This window comes from Oryctolagus cuniculus, chromosome X, assembly GCF_051225735.1.
Source record: "Oryctolagus cuniculus isolate XC-2025 breed Fujian yellow rabbit chromosome X, ASM5122573v1, whole genome shotgun sequence".
NCBI lineage: Eukaryota > Metazoa > Chordata > Mammalia > Lagomorpha > Leporidae > Oryctolagus > Oryctolagus cuniculus.
The window spans coordinates 85,385,677-85,409,083 of NC_142888.1; the positions used below are offsets into that span (position 1 = coordinate 85,385,677).

Consider the following 23,407-nt stretch of genomic DNA (forward strand, 5'->3'; position numbering starts at 1 on the left):
GCGCCCATATGGAATACTGGCACTGCAGCTGTAGTGGCTTAACCCACTACACCACAGCGCCAGGCCCAGTGCAGTTCTTAGTACAAAGAAAGTGCCTGACAAATGATAGCTGATATGATTATGTGATGACAATGATGTTGTTTACCGATGATGAAGGAGCTTGCTTTCTCTCAGTCATGCCTTGGAGGTTGGCATTAGGTAGTGGTGTGGTTTGAAAGGCATTGGGGTCAGAAAGCCTGATGGTAGGTGGTCAGTTTTCACAGTTGTAAAATGCAGACGATAATACAGACTCTCTGCCTCCCCATTGTGAGGACCCAATGAGATGAAGCACGTGAGATAGCAAGCCTGTGCCTGGTCCACCACAGACACTGATGGCTGTTAACCAGCTAGCTAGAGATCCAACCTCTGAGAACCTGACAGAGCTCTGGGAAGGAAAGCTTAAGGGACAGAGGCGTCCTCACTGTCCAGTTGTGAGCATCACGGAAAGTCCTGGGAAAGGCTAGTTGCCGTACCATGCACCTGTCCACACTTCCGATTCCAGCTTTCTGCTAATGTGCATCCTGGGAGGCAGGAGGTGATAATGGCTCAAGTAGTTCGTTCCCTGCCACCCACACTGAGTTCATGGCTCCTGGCTTTGGTCTGGCCCAGTCCCTGCTGTTGTTGGCATCTGGGGAGTGAATCAGGGGTTGAGTCTCTGTCTTCCCTCAATTTTTTTAAACTATGGGGAAATAATAATTTAAAAAAGAAGAGGAGTTAAAAAAATAAAACCTACTACACTATGCCATGCACACAGGTTTCAGACACCATCATATCCAATGGTTGGCATAGGAGAGTGTACAATAAATATTCATATTCTCTATCAAAATATTGTTGTAGTAATGATATCTGTACATCTTCCAGGTCACAAATCAGGGTGTTTTTCTCTTCATTTCAAATTCTGTCAGTCTGCAAATGGTCAAAATTTGAATAATAGCCATAAGGACTAGACAGCTACCTACAGGGACACCAAGACTCCCTCAAGTGGATACACAGAGGATCACTCTTGAAATGCTTTGCCAACTTAGTCCTCCCTTGCAAGATCTGGGCCCTGCTTCTTTGTATGAAAATAGCAGCGCATACATCTGTGACGGTTCTCAGAGCCAATGGAGATATAATGACGAGGACATTTGGGGTCCTTGTCAAAGCCATGTGGATCTGGGGTGAAATGTCAGTCTCACCAGCTGGTACCAGAATCCTTCTTGGATTCTGTCTTTAGGAAAAGAGTTTAATAAGCTGCTGGACTTGATGGCATGAGTAGGAAGGAGCCAGGGAAAGGGAGGAGAGAGTTTAACATTGTGTGGTATCATTGAACAAGACTTTAGGGTTGTGAGGTGGGCAGAGCGGAGAGGAGTAGATGGAGGAAAAAGGAAAAGTGAGGAACAGGATGGAAGACTGGAACTCGCCTGAGAAAATGACCAAGGGACTTCTTAGGCCCACGATTCCTACTTTAAAACTGTCACTTGCTTATGCTGCTGTGAGACAAGTCCTCTGGCTCCCCAAAGCCTTTTTTCAACATACACATTCCCTTGGGTGAATGGTTATTTGTGTGGATTTAAGGAAGAGCGTGAGGCTCCACATTTTGGTCGACATGAAAAGATGCAACAGGTGCACGGTGTAAACCAGCACTTCCTAACTGGCTGCACTTTAGAATCATTTGGGGAAGCCTTTGAAAACCAGAAGTGCCCCCAGGGCATCCCCTGAGATGAGGCTAGAATCAGGCTTGTGTGGGGCCTGGTAGCAACGTGTTCGGAGAGCGCCCCGACTGTGCCAGGCAACCGCTGTGGGGGACAAGGAGAAGAGAGGCCCTGTCTGCAGAGGCAGAAATCTAGAAGCATATGGATTCTGAAGGACTCTTATCTCCTGACGGGCAGGGGAGACCACGTGGCTATCCAGATTATAGGGATAACTGATGCCATTCATCTCTGAGTTCCTTCTCAGCTGTCTGCTTCTCCCTCCCTGTACAAGCAATGACTCCCAACTGAACTAGCCCATTGTGCTGCAAACCTCCCTCTTCCCTTCCCATCAACATTCTCTGCCCTGGATTTCATTTACTTCTGACCCTGCTCTTTGACAGGTAAAAGCCAATGATTCTGGTAGATGAAGACCTTTTTCCAAGACAAAATAAAAAATGTACTTTTTAACAAGGGCCTTTGGAAGACAATGCCTTGGCTCCAAGCAATCATTTTCAGGGGTCATGGCAAAGCATGGAGAGTTTTCCGTGGCTGGGAGGGGCCTGTGAGGGTCAAGGCGCCCCATGTAAGTAACTGCTGTGTGGGCAGACACCCATGAAGCTTCCTACTGGAGATCTATGTCTAAGAAATATGTTTCTGGAACAGCTGGACCCATTCTTCCAGGGTCACTGGAAACAGGATGCAGGAAAGGTTCAGGCTTACCTCAGCCTCCCAGGGCTCTTTCCTCATGCAATCATGAGTATCTTCCTCCCCACTCCTCCACACTCCCTCCTAGCTCCTTATCCCTCCAGCATTTGAAGCAGCTCTCAATGAAGTTAGCTTCACAGGGCAACTCACCTGCTCAACGTTCACTCCATCATGGACGAGGCAGGAGTCAGCACTGTAGCAGCAGCTTAGCTGCAGCCAGAGAAGGCAAAGGCAGAGGATGGCAGGTTGCACGTGCCAAAGCCCTGGTTTTTCATAGGCCCAGGTCTGAGGGGTGGATCATCCCATCTCAGCTCCTGAAGTTCAATGTGACGAATGGCTGCTCTTCAGTGCGTAAGCCACTGAGCAGGATAGAACCAAGCACAAAGGAACAGTACTCTTTCCTCTAGACCCCTGCTCGCCTCTACTCCTACCCTTTGCACGGGGACGATGGCCTGGTTTAAAGGGAATGAGAGTGAGTGAGGCCTCATGGTCCGCCGTGGGCTCCAGGTGCCTCGAGTTCCCTTTTCCCAGGGTCATTTACTCAAGGGCGGGAGCTGCAGTCGAGCAGACTGGAAACTCTACATCAGGATTAAACTTGTTAATTGCCTGAACTTTCTCAGAACTTCACAGGTACTTTTCGTATTGAACACAGGACGGAGGTGCTTTCTCAAAACCTGGTAAGCCAATTAAACCCAGGCAGAAACATACGCATTTTCTAACATGCTTGAACAAAATTTCAACAAGCCACTCCATCCGAACAGAAGTAAAACATTTAATTTGGTCCAGGCTCCTTCTTAGTAGCTGGGAGATGCTTGTTTGGGAGCTCTGTCCCATGCCTCAGCCTCCCCCCACCCTGACCCCACCTCACCCCTACCCCTATCTGTCCCATCTGCTGAAAAAAAAATCGCCACTGACAAATTCCTCCAGTGGGGCCCCTGCGAAGAACCCACCCAGCCGAAGAGCAGTTTTCTGAAGAACTGTCTCACCAGCAGAGGAACCCAAGCTCCACGCATGGAGAAGCTCCCTTCCACTCCGGAGCGCCTTCCCCATCCCTTCCCCCTTACCAAATTACGTGGTTGGCTTGGCCCACTGGCGTGACTAAATTGGAACATTCTTTCAGGGTGTGTGGTTCTTTCCAAGAAGAGTTCAGAAGAACCAGGAAGCAGACATTTCTGACTGAGAGCAAACAGAATTTCTGCTTCCCTCCTCTTTCTAAGCCTCTTGTCTTGGCATGACCGTATTTGTAGGCTTCCCAATTAGCTCATGGCAACTGCTGGGATTTGAAGCCGCCTCTGGGAGACTGACTGGGCTGTTAGGGGTCCCAGTGGTCCTCCCAGGCAGCACAGAGACCGCTGCTGGCCTCTCTGAAGCTGGCTGGCTGTCCAGTATCCACTCACACTTGGACTTGCCCTGGGCCAGACATTTCCTAAAGGACCCAGCGTTCCTGGACTTGTCTCTTACTGACTCTCCCTAGATGGGCACCTCGGCCTTTTGCCTTGGCCCAAGTCCTGGCTCGGAGACCCAGTACCTGATTGTCTCTTTTTTCCCCCTGCTCTTCCCAGTAAGAGCTACACCAAGCTCCCCGCCCCCTGCCCCAAGGGAGCCAGCTGGAGCCAGTGATGACGCAGCTTGTCAGGGAAGGAGATTGATGGCAGGCCCTCTGCTTTCCTTCCCCGCCCCTTCTTCCACTGTCTGGCTCCTTCCAGCTCTGAGATTTGGGGAGGGAGGAAGGAGGCGGTCCGGGAGAATGCTTAGCTGCTCCATTCACATTCTTTATTCAAGGGCTTTAGCCGGTCCGCACTTGAAGGGGCTCAGGTGGAGAAGATGATGGACTTCCTGTCAGAGCAGAGAAATACAAAGAACACGGCTCCTTCCTTCTGGCCTCCCCCCCCTCCAAGGCCCCCGGCCTGCCCAGTGCTGGTCCTGACCTGAGGCTCCCTTCCTCCCCAGCAGCACTCCGTTGGGCCGTTTGCTTCAGGCCCATCTGGCACCATAATCCGCTGGCCTCTGGGAGAGCCCAGTGAGCTCATTTGGAAGCCTTCGCCCTGTACAGCCAGGCAGGTGGGGGGTGAGGTGCACACAGCCAGAAGGAGCTGGTCTGATCCCAAGGACTGGCGTGCCCCTCCACCCCTTCACACCACGCAGGCCCTCCAGCTCCTCCCCTGCAGCCCAGAGAGGATGCGTGGGGATCTGGTGGGATCTCGTTGTGGCACCAGGTGGACAGGACAAAGCTTTCAAGCTGACAGCCCTGGTGAAGGTGCTCTTTCGCTGTGAAAAGCACCACCAGAGGCCGCCAGACAGACAGACAGGGAGCAAGAGCAGAGAGCTTGGCAAGCCCCACCCCTACCCAGCCCCTGCATTAAGACCTGACAGGCCCAGGATGTGTTCTGGCTGCTGATTACAGAGGGGCAGCTGGGAGGGCAGGGCAGAGAAAACAGGGGACACAGCAGTCCGAGTCACGATTCACACAAACAGTTGGCACCATTCAACCAGGAAGGACATGGGCATCCAAGATGTGGTGGCTGAGCCAAACAGGTGGGCAGAACACAAGGGCAGAAAATCCAGGGTGGAGAGAGCTCAGAAATCTAGGACTCGTCACGAGGACGGGCCGTAGGACCCAAGCGAGCTGCCTCACCGCATTGCCTGCCCTGTGCTCAGAAGACGGCCGGCAAGAGCACCAAATCTCAGGCTGGGTCCCAGGGCTGCACAGGGCTGGCGAGGGTCTCAGCCTTAGGAACTCATGGTTGGCTCTCCTCAGGGTGCTGGAGCCCATGGCTGATCACACCCAGAGCCATCAGTGGTCTACTCAGTACCTTTTGTGCAAAAAGCTTAGAAGATGCTACTCCTCCCTGGGTGAGCACAAGCCCTTGAACAATATGGGAAATGTACCTCTTCTTCCAGGTGGAATCAGCCCTGAGCCAGGGTGCACCATTTGGGAAGCAGAACATGGACTAGATTTCTACTCCTTACTCATCCCCTTGGCCAAGCACATGTATGCAGTTCACAGCCTGCACAACTGTATGTGGGAGCCCTGAATGCAGCAGACAACTCCCCTCTCCTCTATATGGAGTCTCAGGGAGATGGAGCTATTAGGCCTTACCCACACCTCATCCTCATGGGTTTCAAACCATGGATAGGACTGAATGTATAGACAGGGACAGCTGCCCATCAACAGCTTTGCAACCCTTTGCACTAAGTTTTTTTTTTTTTTTTTGACAGGCAGAGTGGACAGTGAGAGAGAGAGAGAGACAGAGAGAAAGGTCTTCCTTTGCCGTTGGTTCACCCTCCAATGGCCGCCGCCGCTGGCGTGCTGCTGCCAGCGCACTGTGCTGATCCGAAAGCAGGATCCAGGTGCTTTTCCTGGTCTCCCATGGGGTGCAGGGCCCAAGCACTTGGGCCATCCTCCACTGCACTCCCTGGCCACAGCAGAGAGCTGGCCTGGAAGAGGGGCAACCGGGACTAGAACCCGGTGTGCTGGCGCCACAAGGCGGAGGATTAGCCTATTGAGCCGCGGCGCCGGCCCCCTGCACTAAGTTTTACTCCATCGTGAAAATAATGAGCATCTTCTGTATCCTCCAACCTCTCCCTTAGCCTCCCCTCTGCACAAGCCCTGCCCAACAGTACCCACACTCCTATTGAAGCAAACTCCATTATGCTCTGCTCCAAAAATTAGGCTATGCTGTCATGACAGTGATCCTCCATTTTTCTGTGTCCACCATGGAGACAGAGCCAGGTCCCTTCCTGCTCAGAGATTCCGGGACCCTGAAAATCCTACAATGCTCCTTCCCCCAAGGTTTGCTCCCTGGCTCCTCCTCTCTAGCAGTCCAACAGAGAATCCGCTGGCTCTGGAAGCTGAGGTGAGGAAAAATATGAGTCCCAGGGCAGAATCAAGTAACCCCTGCACTCAGAGTCAAGGGTAATAGGAGGTAGGCCAGGTGCAACACAAATCAAGGGCCTCAGAGTAGGAGCAAGGGAGATGGCCGGGCCTGTAGTGAGCCAGCGGCTACCTACTAACAAGCACTTCACTGACATTATCTTCATTGCAGAGTGGCCTTTCCAGTAAGCCTCTGCTGACAAAGGACAGGGAGGGGGAGCGGGCTGGAGAGAGAGCAAGGACCTACTGGAGCTTGGCCTGACTCCAGAGCATGACCACCTCGCTGCGGTAAGACAGGGAGGGGGGAGGGTAGCCATTTCCAAGACTAGGTTTCAATCAGTGCCGCCTGGCAAAGGCGCTGGAGAGAAAAAGCACTCCCAGCTCAGGAGGTTTTCCTTGTCAGCACAATGTGTGTTGTGATTTATAACGAGGGACTGGAGTAGGAGTCCAGGGCTCCACCTGGACTAATTAGTGAGGTGGCCTTGGGTAAGTCCCTTCTCCGCACTGAGTCTCTATTTATGTGCAAAGCAAAGGAAATGGAACCAGTAAGTAATTGCTAATATCCTGGACTATTCTGGTCTATCCAATCTCCCACCTGCATTCTTTTTGGTTATAACTCCATTGCATCAGCCCGTGCTTACAGCCCGATTTCTTTTAGACCCAGACTCAATTACTTTGGAAAATGGCTATCAACCATGACTTGGAAGGAGATCTAATTTTCAAGAGGCTCAAGTCGCAGAGATTCAGAAGATGAAGTGAGAGCTCCCCTTCCCTTAGACTCCACTGTTTGCTCAGGCACTAGGTCTCTGTATCTCCCCCAAGCCCTCCCTGCTTCATTCTCTCAGTGGCATTTATCCTTTATGGTGATTAATGTAGACACCAGGCAAATGCTGGCAAAGGGAAAATGCAAATTAAGTTCCTGTCCCTTTCCCAAGTACACTGGGAGGGTCACAATCTTTTCTGTCTGCTGAGGACAGATGAGGCCCCGGAGCGGGTAGGGGATTGATGCTGAGCAGGTCTAGCAAAGCAATCGCAGGGACAAAGTGATCCCCACAAATTACAGTTCGTTATGTGATTGGAGGGCTGGACTTCAACATAATGGCTCGCTTTGTTGAGTTCTGAACTGACCCTCAGGCCCTGCCAGCAGTGAGATGGATGGCACCTTCATGCTGCAGGCAAGAACATCTAGGGGGCCCACGCTGGGTCAGAATCTCCCCTTCTCCTTCATCAATAACGCCTCAAATGACCAACAGATCACGCAGAGGCAGGGCTGGGTGCTGAAGTCACAGGTCCTGCATTTGACATCTCCACTTAAAAAACCTCGGGTCATAGAGTCATTATGGGTCACCTTTCAGAGAGTTAGAGAGCCAGCAGTTTGATGAGGTTTTGAAAGTGCAGATGGGTGACATGGAGGTAACCTACATGAACTGACAATGGTTCCAGCAACTTCTAGTTCTCATGAAGGACTCATAAGCACCACCATGGCCTGCAGGAGGTGTGTGCAGAAATTGGACAGTCAGCCTCTAAGTGACACAGATCCCTTGGGATCCCCCCAACTGTGAGCTGTGTTACATTGCCACCTGAGTATCTTCCCCGTAATACTTTTCTTATCACCGTCACCAAGTATCAGCTAGAATGAACAACTCTTCCATCTTACCGGTCAACAGACCAACAAGGCCCAGTCACACAGCCACCACCCATTGCCTCATATCCATCATTGTGCCCCAATATTCCACATGCTCTTGGGCCCAGCAACTTACCTTTGGTAAGATCTTTGGCCGCTACAGATAGCCAAGTACGCATTTCTTCGTAAGCCTACCCACATTAAGAGTGTGTTTTATTCCTTACATTTCCTGATGCATACTTTCAAATATACAGAGCTGCTCAAGTGGCCTTAAGACCAATACAGTAATTACCTTTCTATCTGTCACCTATACTCAACAATTTTTCAAATGTTTGCCACTTCTGTGAGCTCACTCGCTCTCTCTCGCTTGCTCGTTTGCTCTCGCTCTCTCTCTCTCTCTCTCTCTCTCTCTAGGAGTACTTTAAAAAGTTCATGGCAGGCCGGCGCCGTGGCTCAATAGGCTAATCCTCCACCTTGCGGCGCCGGCACACCGGGTTCTAGTCCCGGTCGGGGCGCCGGATTCTGTCCCGGTTGCCCCTCTTCCAGGCCAGCTCTCTGCTATGGCCAGGGAGTGCAGTGGAGGATGGCCCAGGTGCTTGGGCCCTGCACCCCATGGGAGACCAGGAAAAGCACCTGGATCCTGGCTCCTGCCATCGGATCAGCGCGGTGCGCCGGCTGCAGCGGCGGCCATTGGAGGGTGAACCAACGGCAAAGGAAGACCTTTCTCTCTCTGTCTCTCTCTCTCACTGTCCACTCTGCCTGTCAAAAAAAAATAAAAAAAAAAGTTCATGGCAAATGGAATTAAAAGATGTTTATTTTGGTGCCAAAAATTTTTGAAAACTATACGCCATTTTTTTAAACGAGTGATAGTCAATTTATTAAAACAGTTGGTTGGCTTAGGCATCTGCAATGGTGACTTCAACTTCTACTCCTGGCTCAACGCTGATGGGAGTAATCTGCCTAACCAGCTTAGAAGCACTGTGCAAGTCAATGAGCAGCTTATGGATTCTCATCTGGAACCTATCCCATGTCTTAGAACCCACAGGTGTTTTCCTGGTAGTGATTTGCAGGGTCTTGGTAGGCATCTGAACTGGTCCTTTCACTTCCAGATTCTTCTCCTTTGCTCCTCTGATCAAGTCATCACATACATTCTCCAGGTCTGGTCAGGTGACCCTAATTCAGTGAATGGCTCCCTCTGGTTCCACGGGTGTCATTCCGCTGTCTTTAACTGCCATGGCCGCTGCACAGCTTCCTGACCGACTTGTTCCTTGGCTAGAGCCAACAGCAGTGAGTCAGGAGCAGAAGCGGGCAAAAACATGCTACGCACCTAGCGCTACTGCGTCTTCCTCAGCGCATCATTTTTTACAAAGATTTATTTATTATTTGAAAAGCAGTACTACAGAGAGGCAGAGAGAGAGAGAGAGAGAGAGAGAGGTCTTCCATCCATTGGTTCACTCCCCAATGGCTGCAACTGCCAGAGCTGTGCCGATCCGAAGCCAGAAGCCAGGAGCTTCTTCCGGGTCTCCCACGTGGGTGCAGGGGCCCAAGCGCTTGGGCCATCTTCTACTGCTTTCCCAAGCCATAGAAGTGAGATGGATCAGAAGTGGAGCAGCCGGGTCTCGAACCGGTGCCCATATGGGATGCAGGCACTGCAGGCGGCGGCTTTACTCACTACGCCACAGCGTCAGCCTTGCACATCATTTTTAATACATCCATCTCCATGAACTGTTTGATCCCCTACAGCATGGATTTCAAAATTTCTGCACCCAAGTAAACTTACCTATGAACTCCACTTTTCCATAAACCTTTTGAAGTATCCTCTTGTGTACACACACACACACACACACACACACATGCACGCATTCATAGATACTTCAAAAATTTTGTGGGAAAGTGGAATTAAAAGGAAAGTGTGTGTTTTTAAAGACCCCATGCATGTGCATGTGTGTGCGCATGCATGTGCATATGACTGGTAAAATACACGGAAGACAATAACCATTTTTCAGTGTACAGTTCAGTGGCATTAGGTCCCTCACAATGTTGTGCACTCTTCGGCGCCACCCATCTCCAGAACTCTTTCATCAGTCCCAACAGAAGTTCTAGACCCATTAAACAATAACTCTCCATACCCCAGCCCCTAGTTGCAGCTTTTAAAATGATATACCATTTTTAAGCTTTGAAACAACACGCATTTATTTCATCCCTTAAGTATTTCACTGCTCATCTCCGAAAAATTAGAACATTTCCACATAACCGTAAAACCATTCATACACCGAAGAAATGAACAATAATCTACCAGCCAGTTGGCAGGGTCTTTTTCAATAAAGACTTCTACATCTAAAATAAGGGGAATGACTCATACATAGTCACTTCATAAACTATGAAGTGCTATATAAGTGTGAGGCACTAATAATCTTATTAGATGATCTTAAAAGTTTGTTTCAGCTGGAAAATCCAATTAGTGTCTATGATTTTCCAGAGGGTTCTGCCAGAGGCTGCTTTCTACCCCCCCCCCATCTAGCCCCCTAAGACAGGGGGCAATCCCTCTGGGTGGAAGCAATGACCTTAATTCCAGCCCGGTCTCCTCTATCCTCAACAACTGATTAGCAATAAATGAACCTATCAAATAAATCCAGTCCCAGCACTGTACCTCCACAAAGGAGTATAAAGGCCATAGAACAGGTTCTCCAGACTTGAACCATTAAATAGTTGCCCATAGCCAAGGGCAGCTTTCAGCAGCACCAAGAGGATGACAGCAGTTAACTTGGTTGGAGGTGCGAGGAGCAACAGATGCCAACGAACTTATTAGTGGGATGCCAGGGGGCCTCACTACCCACTCCCAGCACTGCCCTACCCTACCCTGAAACCAGGCTCTCGGTTCTGTTTGCTTAGGCCCCTCAGGCATTTGAGCTCATTCGTCTGCACATTTGCCACTGCCTCCAGAAATCTACACACACTCACCAATCACTCGAGTCTTCAGCTGCTGTTCTCCCAGCCATCTTAACAATCAATTTCTGTATGATTGCATAGCTCAGCTTTACAGTCTAGCGAAAGCAGGCACTGAGTCAAACATTTTCTTTTTTCTTTATTTATACTGTGCCTTGTTTCAGAAAGGATTTAAAACAAGGAGACAAACATTTAGTAAACACCCTGGACCAGATGCTCAAAACTGTGCTAGGTGTTGTGGGAAATGTAAGAACATTTTTCCTTCCCTGTTTTTCTTTTTCCCTCAAATGAGTTTACAATTCACTTAAGGAGACAAGACTCTTAGGAGGCGACTACATCACAAGTGTACTGGCTTGGGACCTGGGAGCCTGGGCACCCGGGTCCTACTGCTAGCTCAGTCACCCGCCAGCCAGCTGTGTGATCTTAGAAGAGTCACCTCGGCCGGCGCCGCGGCTCACTAGGCTAATCCTCCGCCTAGCGGCGCCGGCACACCAGGTTCTAGTCCCGGTCGGGGTACCGGATTCTGTCCAGGTTGCCCCTCTTCCAGGCCAGCTCTCTGCTGTGGCCAGGGAGTGCAGTGGAGGATGGCCCAGGTGCTTGGGCCCTGCACCCCATGGGAGACCAGGAAAAGCACCTGGCTCCTGGCTCCTGCCATCGGATCAGCGCGGTGCGCCGGCCGCAGCGCGCAGGCCGCGGCGGCCATTGGAGGGTGAACCAACGGCAAAGGAAGACCTTTCTCTCTGTCTCTCTCTCTCACTGTCCACTCTGCCTGTCAAAAAAAAAAAAAAAAAAAAAAGAGTCACCTCACCTCTCTGGGCCTGTTTCCATGTGGGTGGGATGAAGAGCTGTGCACAGATGCATGCCTTCTGAGCACAGAGATGGAATGCAGAGACTGGCGCTACTGGTGTTCTGAAGGGATAGGATATGTAAGCGACTTGAGAGGGAGATTACTTTCTTCTGGAAACCACTCTGTATTGTTTTCACTTGTTGTAATGAGCATGTAGTGCTTCTGTGGTTACATAAATGTAGCATTTACAAACACGGATGAATGGCACTGGCTACATTCTTGTTGAGCTCTAACCATAGTCTGTGATTAACTGTGGGTTGGGCAATACTGAGCTTTGGGAGTTCAGAGAAGGGAAAGCTCACCATCCACTCCGATTATCAGGGAAAGCTCCCTAGAGGAGGTGACACTCCAGGTAGGCCTTGAAGGATTGGCACATTTTGAGTTGGCAGAGACAATGAGAGGGCATCCTCGGCATAAGGTGGAGATGAGCAATAAACTCGCTGAGGCCATAATGGGGAGTGGAGGGCCAAGATGAGAATAACTTTCCCAAGGCCCACATGCATTCTCGGCTGGGGAGACCACAGGGCTAGGGAGTGTGCCTGAGAGCAGTGACAGCTTAACTCAGTCCCCCTCACCAGGGGGCAGCCCCCCAGGCCCACCTGCCCTTGGAGCGGCTGCAGAATCTTAGTAGCCGAAAGTCTAGAGGCCCCGGCCTGGTGCTCTTGGATCATGGAGTAAGCACAGCGCTTGGGTATTAGCTAATCAATCTCATAAATTCATCTCCCTTTTACTGGGATCTGTCAGGAAGCTGATTAAATGCTGTGCGAGTGGGATTTGGCTCAGATGCTAGTCGGGAGCTTGGGGCTGAGGTTTTTCAACGTTCAGCTCATGCATAAAATTCATAGTTTATCATTACCCAGACACGCTTCTCTAGAACTATCCAGATGGGAATATTTCTATGAGACAGTCCTATCCTGGGTGAGACGGTTGCCTGGCTCTCACCACACAGTCCTCTCTGCAGTAGGTACTTCTGGTCATTCCCAGCTCAACACTGCCTGCAGAATCATTGAGCCAGGATGTCAACAGCCCTGGGGCACCCAGCTGGCTCTTGAGGCCACAAAGAGATTTCCTGAGGCAAGGCCAGCACCCTATACCTCCAGTACCCTCGGGCAAAATTGGGGAGGAGGCTGGATATCTTTAAGGAGATACCCACTGCCACTTACCACCACCTGTCCTAGCCCCGGCCAGATGGCCTCTGGTGGGGAACCTCACTCAGCCCTGCTTTGGCTCTAGCAAGGCCCCAGGCCCTCCTCTATCCTAAAACCTCAGTATAACCCAGTGAAGTAATCCCCATTCATGGGCTAGTGCGAAAGGGTCGGGTGTAATGATTGAGCTGAGCCCACAAACTTCAGCTTTTTCCTCTCTGTCTTCTTTTCTTCTATTCACTCAGAAGAGAGAGTGGTTAGACTTGCCCCTCGCACATGGCCTGGTGTAGGACTGTCCAACCTTTGTTTCCTCATCCGTAAGGTCTCCTCCAGCTCTAATATTCCCCCACTAGGATTCTGCTTACAACTCTGCAATCACAATGGAATTGGAAACCCTGTATTTATTTCTTCTGGCTTCCTCTGTCTCTGGATAGCTCCCAAAGAATAACGACATCAGGAATAGCAGCTACCAGTTGTTAAGCATTCACTGTAAGCCAGGCACTGTTCTGGTCCAGAGATAGCAAAGCAAGGATCTTTTCTGAACCGGCAGCTTGGCCCGGGGTGGACTGACAAAGGCAAAAGGCAGTGGCGCTGGCATGATTATCGAACGTGACTAAGCCTCAGTGAGGTACTTGCAACAAAACTGAGACCAAGGGGCTAGAATGGTTTGGGTGGACAGAGTATTCCTCAGGGGTTAATGTTTTAGTTGAAGAAATGGGACAAATGCTAAAATGTCAGTCAAAAAAATAAATCCAATTTCTCGGACCCATCAACTACTCATATACTTTTTTTTTTTTTTGGCTTCACTGAGCTGTTTGGAGAAAGGGGCACAAAATGATGAAGTAAGTCTGCAGGAGGAACTAATTGAAATAATTTTCAAGGGATGGTCTGCATTCAGTAATTCTTTCACTATCTTATAAAGAAAGCATTACTCCATTTTACAGATGAGGACAGCTGGCTCAGCAAGGATGAGCTACTGCCCCAAGTCACCTACTAGTATGTGTGTGCACTGCACAGGAAGGCAGGAAGTAGACACCACATCGTTTGACTCCTGGCACTCAAGGTTCAGATCACTACACCATACTGCCTTTCTATGAAGCGAAACATTAAGGCTTATATTTATGTAATTTGTATTTATTTGATTATTATTTATTTGAAGGGGGGAGAGAGAGAGAGAGAGAGAGAGAGGGAGGGCCGAGCTAGGCTGAAATCAGGTGCCTGGAATTCAACCTGGTTCTCCCACATAGGTGGCAGTGTCTGTTTCAGCCATCACCTGATGCCTGCCAGGGCAAGACAAGGAAGCTGGACTGGACAGGCGAGCCAGGATTCAGAGCCTGGCACTCCAATATGGGATGCAGGCATACCAAAAGATGGCTTAACCACTGTGCTGAATGCCCCACCCCCACCCCCACCCCGCCGTTAGGGCTGATATTTAGAAAACAGGTGGTCCCTAGTCATCAAACACAGGACCCATTTCTGGGCCTTACATTCTGAGGCAAAAAAGAGATTCTGTACGCTAGAGACAATTTCAACAAAGAATCAAAATTAAAACCCTCAATTCAGGACAAAACTGTTATCATTTGCCCATTCTTAAATATTCTGGTCAACACAGGTTTTGCTCCATCAATGGATAATTCCCCTTTAGGCATCTGGAAACAATAGCTGAGCTAACATTTCATTGGCTCAGAGATTCTTTTCAAACCAATGATTGCTTCCCTCTTTGGATGTTGTTGAGGAAATAGCAGCTCAGGCTAAGGTTGGGCAGAGAAAAAAAGAACCGCAGGAAAGAAAAACACATCCCCAGCCTGGGCCCCCCTTCCCCAGCGCAGAGCAGACACTTGAATGTAGCTCATTGAGGGGAGAGAGCTGTGGTTAAGGTGGCTTTCACTGGCCAGGGAAGACCCACTCACACCTGGACACCAGACGGACAGCACCATCTCTCTCACACACATCATATGTGTTAGCCATGGATGTATAATACATCTGCATGCCAGCAGAGAAAAATGCTCCTTTCCATGAACACACACACACACACACACATCCATAGATACATACACATATACATACATACATGTGTTTATATTCAGACATATGTGGTATCCTCTAAATTCAGACCTCACGATGCTGTTGGCGGAGGTGGGCCTGAGCCTGACAGTTCTGTAAAATAAGATTCTGGAATATTCAGCCATTGTCTTCTCACCAGGCCTTCAGTTAGACAATCTGTTCTCCTTGGGCAGCAGGAGACAAAGCCTGTGTCGCCATCCCTGGCAGGGAAGTTCAACCTGTTACAAGCTTTGACCCCTTGGCTTTGTTTCCTCGTCTTCACTTTCTGTTGTTTGTCTTCTTCAAGCTCATCTTCTCTGGCACAGAGGAGGCACATGGTAAATGTCATTCATTAGTGACAGTGGTGCCAAGGGGTGGCTTAGAGAGGAAGCAACCTTCCCCCACTAATCCCTAGCATCATCTGCCCTCCCTTGCAAGGGGACAGACACTGCCAAGGGAGCGTCCACACAAGTTTCCTACACCCGCCTACCAATGAGATCATGGCCCTGAGGGTCTTTCTCTGTGATAGTTCTGGAGCCACAGTTGTAATATGCTTGATGGATTAGCCCTCCGTAGATTTCCTCCATTCTTTGTCACTCAAACTGCTCCTTCCTTCACTCCCTCTTCCCTTTCTCTTACCCTAGTTATCAATCCTTGTATGTTTTCCTCTTCTTTATTCTCTGTCCACCTCTCAGACCTGCATGTTCCTCACCTAACCACCCTCTCCAAACCGAGCCCTAATTTTGGAACCTTCTCCATCCTTAACCCCTCGCTTCAAGCAACTATGAGAGATAAAGGAGAGGCTTCCCTAAACCGTAAGGTCAGGGTGCACTGTGGTAGGCATGGAGAGACCCAGGTCTCCATAGTAATGAGACGGCATGGTACTTGTAAATCTGGAAGGAAGACTGTGCCCTCACAGCCTCATATTTTGAATAAGCTCTCAAAGACTCACACCCATACTCCCTGCCCTGCTTCTTGGACTCAGAAGGAATTGGTCATTTGGTAGAAAAGTGTGTATGTATGTTGGGGGTGAGGGTGGGAGAGGGCTGATACACAAACTAGAACCCATACTCCTGGCTCTGTCATGTGGAGCGGAAACTTCATTGCAAGGCTAAATCTGGGATATAATCTGGACTCCAGACTGCACTGCAAGGCCAAAAGGTTGCATGATCTGGACCGAACGCCTTCTCCCTTTGTAGCCAACCTCTGACACCGCCACCTCCCTTCATCAACATCCTGAAATCACGTTCAGGACCAACCAGCTGCGGGACTGGATAGGAAAAGGACAGATTTGGGACTATCACAGATCTGAGTTATCATCCCAGCTTGGCCATTTATAGTGTGCCCCGAGTCTCAGTTTCTTCTTACCTAACGAGATCATTCGAGTGCTGAACTCATGTAAATCCTTGGGAAGTCCTCATCGAAAGAGAGGACTCAGACTCGGTGACTTAGGCTTGGGGATTCTTCTGATTGGTTTGGGAATGGGGACCTGGACTGGGAGAGATCTGCCTCTTTCGGGTTGGCTGCACCAAGTCAGACATGGGTAAGAAAGAGCAGCTATCACTTCCTGCTATCAGCTTTACCTACTGATTCATCACGACAGCCCTGTGCGCTAGGGGCTATTTATCTCTGTTTCGCACAGGAGGACGTGGAGGCACTAGGAAATGAAGTGATTTGCCCTAGGTCCCAAAAAGCAGCAAGTGGTAGAGTCAGGATTGGGAGCGCAGGTGTGAGAGAAAGGGGAAAAGAAAGTGCCAGGAGGCACTTGCTGGCCTGCCACAGTGTTCTCCCCACAGCTGGCTGGGCCCCCTTTCCCAAGGCCTCAGACCCATCAGGCCCAACAGTGCCCACACAGCCTTTCATTGCCATTAGCCAAGCTCACCTCCCTGCACGCAGCGGGAGCGGCTTGAAGCTGACGTCCAGGCAGTGGCCTGTGGGAGGCAGCCAAGGGCTAGCTCAGCAGAAATGACACACCCTCCTGCTTCAGCCCCTTGTGTGAAGCTAAAATTAACCACTTTCCCAACTGCAAACAAATGCAGTTGCTGAACCTGCATTCCCTCTCCTGCTTCTCCTGTCATTGTGCTTCCGGGCCTTCCTCCCAGTTCCCTCCTCTTCCCTTGGCTACACCCATAAGGTTGGGCCTTTGTGGACAAGGGCAGGTGATAGCTCCACACAACAAACTTGGGCTTGGATTCCAGGAGGGTTCCAGGACCTTTGGTAACTTCAAATGTGGGTCAAACACCTTCCAGATATTTTTTGGTTCTTTTCTTTGCCCTATTGGCACCCAACATCTTTGGCTATCACTAAGTCCAGTAACCATGCTGGCCCCCCAGGAGCCAGGAGATTCCAATTTCCCACTTCACTAGGGTCTTTATAAAAATCTCCTACCATCAACACTTAGCTCTCTATGGTAGGCAGCCCCTGAAATGGACCTGATAATCCCTGGCTCCTGATAGTCACATCTTGTATATCCCCTCCTCCTGAGCATGGCCTGCACCTAGTGATTCACGCTTTTTTTTGACAGGCAGAGTTAGACAGTGAGAGAGAGAGAGAGAGAGACAGAGAGAAAGGTCTTCCATTCCGTTGGTTCACTCCCCAAATGGCCACCACGGCCGGCACACTGCACCAATCGGAAGCCAGGAGCCAGGTGCCTCCTCCTGGTCTCCCATGCGGATGCAGGGCCCAAGCACCTGGGCCATCCTCCACTGCACTCCCGGGCCACAGCAGAGAGCTGGACTGGAAGAGGAGCAACTGGGACAGAATCCGGCGCCCCAACCGGGACTAGAACCCGGTGTGCCGGCGCCGCAGGGGGAGGATTAGCCAAGTGAGCCGCCGCACCAGCCCACTCTTTTTTTAAAAAAAGAGTTATTTATTTATTTATTTGCACGTCAGAGTTACACGGAGAGAGGAGAGGCAGAGAGAGGGAGAGAGAGAGAGAGGTCTTCCATCCAATAACCATTGGCCGCAACTGCCAGAGCTGTGCCGATCTGAAGCCAGGAGCCAGGAGCTTCCCCTGGGTCTCCCATGTGGGTGCAGGGGCCCAAGGACCTGGGCCATCTTCCACTGCTTTCCCAGGCCACAGCAGAGAGCTGGATGGGAAGTGGAGCAGCCAGGACTGGAACCGGTGCCAATAGGGGATGCTGGTGCTTCAGGCCAGGGCATTAACGCCACAGCGCCGGCCCCTGATTCACTCTTAATGAGCAGAATATAGCAGAAGTGATGGGATGTAATTGCTGAGATAAGGTTATAAAAAAAACTGTGGTTTCTGCCTTGGGATGGCCTGGAGTTTCTCTCTCTCTCTCTCTCTCTCTCTCTCTCTCTCTCGTCATGGTGGAAGAAAGGAAGCAAGCCGCCTAACAGACAGGCCCACATAGCACAGCAAGGAATTGAAACCCTCAGTCCGACGGCCTGTGAGAAACCAAAGCCTGCCAACAATCACAATGAGTTCATTTGGAGGCAGATCCATTGGCCCCAATTGAATCTTCAGCCTCTACAGCTCTGATCCACAGCTTCAATGCAACCTCGTGAATGACCTTGAATCACCCAGCTAAGCTGCGCTCAGACTCCTAAGGCACAGGAACTATAAGGTGACAAATGTTTGTTGTTGTAAATGGCAAAATTTGGGGATAATTTGTTACACAGCGTTAGATAACTCATGTCATCCTGGGTCCATTTCTTCAAAGTTCTGCTTTTTCCCAAGTGACAATCGATGGTGACCTAATGTTCGGTTTCTTTTTACTTCCAGATAAAAGCATACCTTAATTCAGTTAAAAATGCTTAAGGTTTCGGCTTGCCACTAAAGAGAAGTAGGTATTTTAGATGCTGGTGGAAGGCTAATGGAAATGATTATTGGGGCAGAGGGTCCGTACTTAATTTGTCTACACTGAGTCTGGAGCTCAGGCAATGCTCACAGCATCTTAGAATCTTCAACTAATTAAAGTTTGACAAAAAAAAAAAGCCATGGTAATATCTAGACTGTAACCCCACCCCCACTCCATACCAATTTCCTCCTTGGATAATGATAACTTAAATTTACAGAATACTAATAAATATTACACACTGTTTCAAGAAGGTTACAATTATAACTCAATCCTCATATCTGCATCCTACAGGGAGGACACTGAGGCACACAGGAGTTAAGAGACTTGTTCAGTTTCAGAGTGGCAGAGCTGGGACTTGTGCCCACGGTCACTAACAAAATTACTTTAGGGGAGTCCAGAGGCATGAATCAGAAAGATTTTGGTTACCAAGAAGTATCAGGATCTTTCTTTCTTTTTTATTTCCTTCCTTGCTCAAAAACCTACAACAGTTTCTCAAAGTCCAAAGTCCTTTCCATGATCCTCACTATAACCCTACCCTCCCTACTAATCTTTCTCCATTCTCCACCCTGTAACTTCTACTTGTAGCCGCAATAATCCTCTGACCCCCACCCCCACCCCCACAAACCATCTTCCTGAGTTTTGTCCCATCTGGAAAACCTGTCTCTTAGAGACCACTAGATGTGACACACAAAATGGTTTTATAGTCAGATCCTCTGGAGAGATCCTGAAGACCCTTCTTCTTGCAATGGCCATTTCAGACTCCCAGGAGACGACTACGACTCAGCTACCACGTGGAGGGAACTGTCTACCAGGTTCACCAAAACGAGGCCAATGCTGTGAAGGGGGCTGGCAAGGCTCTATCCCGTGCATCACACCCAGCCACTCCTCATTTCTTCCTGAAAGTCTTCCCCAATTCATTTTGCCCATATGATTCTTCTTGCCTCTGAAATCTGATGCCACGCATAGTCGAAAGTACATGACATGGACTGTTCTCAGCCCATTTGATCCTTAGCTCAAATGCCATCTCTTCAGAGAAACCTTTCCTGACTGCCCTTGCTGCTGTATCTCCCCGTTTCTCTGCACCACAGCCCCCTGTCTCCTTCCTTCCCAGCACCTGTCTGTACAGGTTCTGATTGTTGACATTCTAACAGGAGTCCCCATGGAAACGCATGCTTCAGTAGGCCAAAGATTTGTCTGTCCAGTTCACCACTGTATTCTCAGCACCTAGAACACTGTCTGGCACATAGGAGGAACTCAACAAACATCTGCTAGTTCAATGAAAAAAAAATTTCATCTGGAAGTACATTTGTGTGTTTTTCCCTAACTAGAGGCCAAGCTTCTCAAGGGCAAGCCCATGTGATGGTTTTCAGTCTTACATGGCATCTACTAAATCCTGAGACCGTACGTGGGGAGTAAAATCGGTGGGATGTCTTGCCCATGCCCGCTTCTTCATCCATTTCACCACACTACCCTGCCTTACTCGGTTGCCCAGGGTACGGAGAAGTAGAACGGAGGTTAGCCTTTCTCACTGCACCCAGTTCTATTCTTGAACTTTCCAAAGGGGTGATCTGGAGGAAGACTGATGGGGGAGGGATGGAGTCTCGCGGGTTGTATGTGCTTTCTGGAGAGCAGAGAGAGCAGAAGAGAAGGCATAGTGTCGATAGAGGAAAAACAGAAGAATCGCTCTGACAGGCCAAAGCCAAAGCTGATCCATACATGCCACAGAAAAGGAAATCTTGATCCTGCAGCAGCGCAGGGCATCGGGGTATCCAAACTGCAAGGTGGTCAGGACGTTAAGGAGCTGCAAGGCAAACTGTGGGGGTCTGGCTAAGAACATGCAGGCCCCAGTGACCTTCCACCTGGGGTGGAAGAGTGAAAAGGGGAGAGAGAAAGAGAGCGCATGTGCAAAAGCCTGGACTCTACACGTCTAAAAATAGAATCGAGAGAGAGAGGGAAAAAAAGGGAAAAAAAAAACCAGAAACCATTTCCTAACCTTAATGCAGTTAGGCGGTGGAATAAACTGCCTAGTGTGGACGGATGTTGAGTCACTGGTATTAGAGGCATTCAAACTAGGTGTGATCAGACCTTAGAGGGGTTATCAGCACCAGCACACCCTTCCTGGCTGCGGCTCCGGGCTGCGGGGAGAGGGGGTGGGCTCAGTCCCAAGAGCCCAGCAGGTGTGCACTGTGTGCCTCGCCTCCCCCCCCCCCCCCACACACACTCACACTCCTGCACCTAAGAGTGGAAAGAAATGACCCTGCCCCATCTTCCCGCGGTTTACGGGTTTCATTGATGAAACCTCGTACATTACAGAGGCTGCATTCCTTCTCGCGGAAGGACAAGTCACTTGTATGATCCTGATAGAACCCTGAAGAGGTGTAGGTGTCCCCGAGGTTTTCCTAGTGAGGAGAAATTCAACCTTGCACATGTACCTCCATACACACAAGCGTATGCATGGACACGCACGGACCTTCCAACTATCACCTCCTTCTTGATTCTCTCTGGGTGAGAGGTGGGGGTTTTCCCTGCCTCCAGGCGCATCCATGCTACCTCCCCCATGATCCAAGGATGGCTACCGAAGGGCTCATTCCTTCTCCGAGGCCCCAGGGAAAATACAGACTTGCCTCATGCCCCGTGTTCTTTTCCTCGCCTTTTCTCCCACCCCATCCTCTCCTTCTTCCCTTTGGCAGCAGCAAACTCAAAAGGCTTCCTCGGCGCCACGGAAGGGGAGAGGAAAGAACAAGACTCAGATGAAATGGATTGACTCATACCCGGGGAAATTGAAAATGTGCCGGAGGCTCAGGGAGAGGAATGGAGAGCAGCAGGGCCAGGAATGAAAGTGGAAAGGTCCCAGCTGAGAAGCCAATGACCACAAATGGTCCTGCAGGGTCTATACCCAGCCAAAGCTGCTATGCGCTGTTCACCGCTGGTTCAGAGCTGAGATCACCGCCTGGACCAGGGCTGGCCAGGAGCAAAATGGAGGAGGGCGGAGCTGGTCTTCAGCATCCCATCGTGTTCTCATCTCCATTTTGAGGTCCCCTTTCCCACACTCTCAGTGCTTCTCTGTGTCCCAAGAGTCTTATACAACCTCCCCACAACAAAATCCACCCCTCCCTGTCTCGCTCGTGCAGAATCTTGGGGGTATTGATTTGTGCATCCAGGCTTGAAATGATGGGTCATGGCTGAAAGCTGCATTCTCCAAAGCTGTTATGTGGATGCTAACAGGACTTATCTGAGGAGGAATAAAACAGCAATGGTGATCTGTGATCAAATGCATACTGGAAGCCTTAAGCAACGTAAGCCCCTTTCTCTACTGCAGGACTTCTCAGAGCCTTGGATGGGCTAATATACACTGTGACCTTCTAACAGGGATACACAGCATTTTTTTTTATTTTTAAGATTTATTTTATTTGAAAGGCAGAGTTACAGAGAGAGGTAGAGACACATAGAGAAGTCTTCCATCTGTTGGTTCACTCCCCAAATGGCTGCAATGGCCAGAGCTGAGCCAATCCGAAGCCAGGAGCTTTTTCTGGGTCTCCCACACGGGTGCAGGGGCCCAAGGACTTGGGCCATCTTCCACTGCTATCCCAGGCCATAGCAGAGAGTTGGATCAGAAGTGGAGCAGCCGGGACTCGAACCGGCGCCCATATGGGATGCAGGCACTGCAGGCCAGTGCTTTAACCCTCTGCGCTACAGCACCAGCCCTAAGCAGCATTTTTAAAACGTATTTGGCTACAGAAATTTCTTTATGGTAGAGTAGCTCACAGGATAGTGTTCCCGCTGATGTATTTCCTCTCTTGGATATCAGTTGCATTTTCACAACAGTCCTTGATACCTAAACTGGAGTAACTGGAATGCTGGGAAAGCAGGCACCCTTTCAGTTAGGGAAGGCAGTGATGTTTAGACTGGATCAGCCATCAGGCCACAGGAGACACAGCATTGACCAGATGACCCTGCTGCTTTGTCTGTCTCATGTCACACACAATAGGTAGTTGTCACTTTCCAATTGGCTTGCTCTTACCCATGCAGTTCTATGTACCGTTAATACTTCACTTTATTCTGTGCTACATCTGGGATGTACGGAGGGAATAGAGGGGAACCTGTCTCCCTGAGAAATGTCTCTTTCTCAGGTTGACACACTCATGTCTGAGAGCAAGTCCTTGCTGATGCATTTGGCATTTGCGACCTTGTTCTCCAATGACACCACCAGTCCCCCTCCCCCTACCCAGCTCCATTCTCAAAAGCCCCCCAGGGCCTGCTGCCTCTCTGGCTTCTCTCATATAGGGGCATGAATCATTCATTTCTTTAAAGTACAAAGAACTGAGGAATTGGAGGGAACTGGAGGGCTATGTCCAGGCACACTGCTCCTCTGCTAGCCTACCAAGTGGCCTGAGCAAACAGGTCCTCACGAAGGCCCTCTATTAGCTGCCCTCGAAATAGCAAAGGTGCTCTTCAACCTGGCGAGCCGAGTGAGGTGGGCACGAGGCGCTCTCCGGAAGAAGGAGACTCAATCCTGGGAAGGCCAGGCTACCTGACAATAAGAGGTTCGCGTCTATTACACTGAAAGCTCTCCAAAGGTGAGCAGTGTGCAGTATCGGGCTGCTAATAAAAGCACCATGGCTATTGTGCTCTGGGCTGGTTCAAGCAGCCTGGAGCACTGCGCCCAGTTTTGGAAAGGATCCCTAAGAGA

At 50.0% G+C, this 23,407-nt stretch overlaps 1 protein-coding gene and 1 pseudogene across 6 annotated transcripts in view; both read right to left on the bottom strand.

Annotated features, from left to right (window-relative positions):
* FRMPD3 (FERM and PDZ domain containing 3) overlaps positions 1-3,120 on the bottom strand; it is a 107,743-nt gene extending 104,623 nt beyond the window's left edge. For 2 of the 6 annotated variants that reach the window (XM_089323738.1, XM_070067468.2), the window contains exon 1: positions 2,568-3,119. The gene's annotated coding sequence lies outside the window, so the exon portion shown is untranslated. Of the gene's footprint in view, positions 1-2,567 lie in introns of all 6 variants that reach the window. The other 4 variants (XM_070067474.2, XM_089323742.1, XM_070067470.2 and 1 more) reach the window with 4 other exon arrangements.
* Positions 3,121-8,811: 5,691 nt separating this feature from the next.
* LOC149119691 (small ribosomal subunit protein uS10 pseudogene) lies at positions 8,812-8,943 on the bottom strand (annotated as a pseudogene).
* Positions 8,944-23,407: the final 14,464 nt, after the last annotated feature.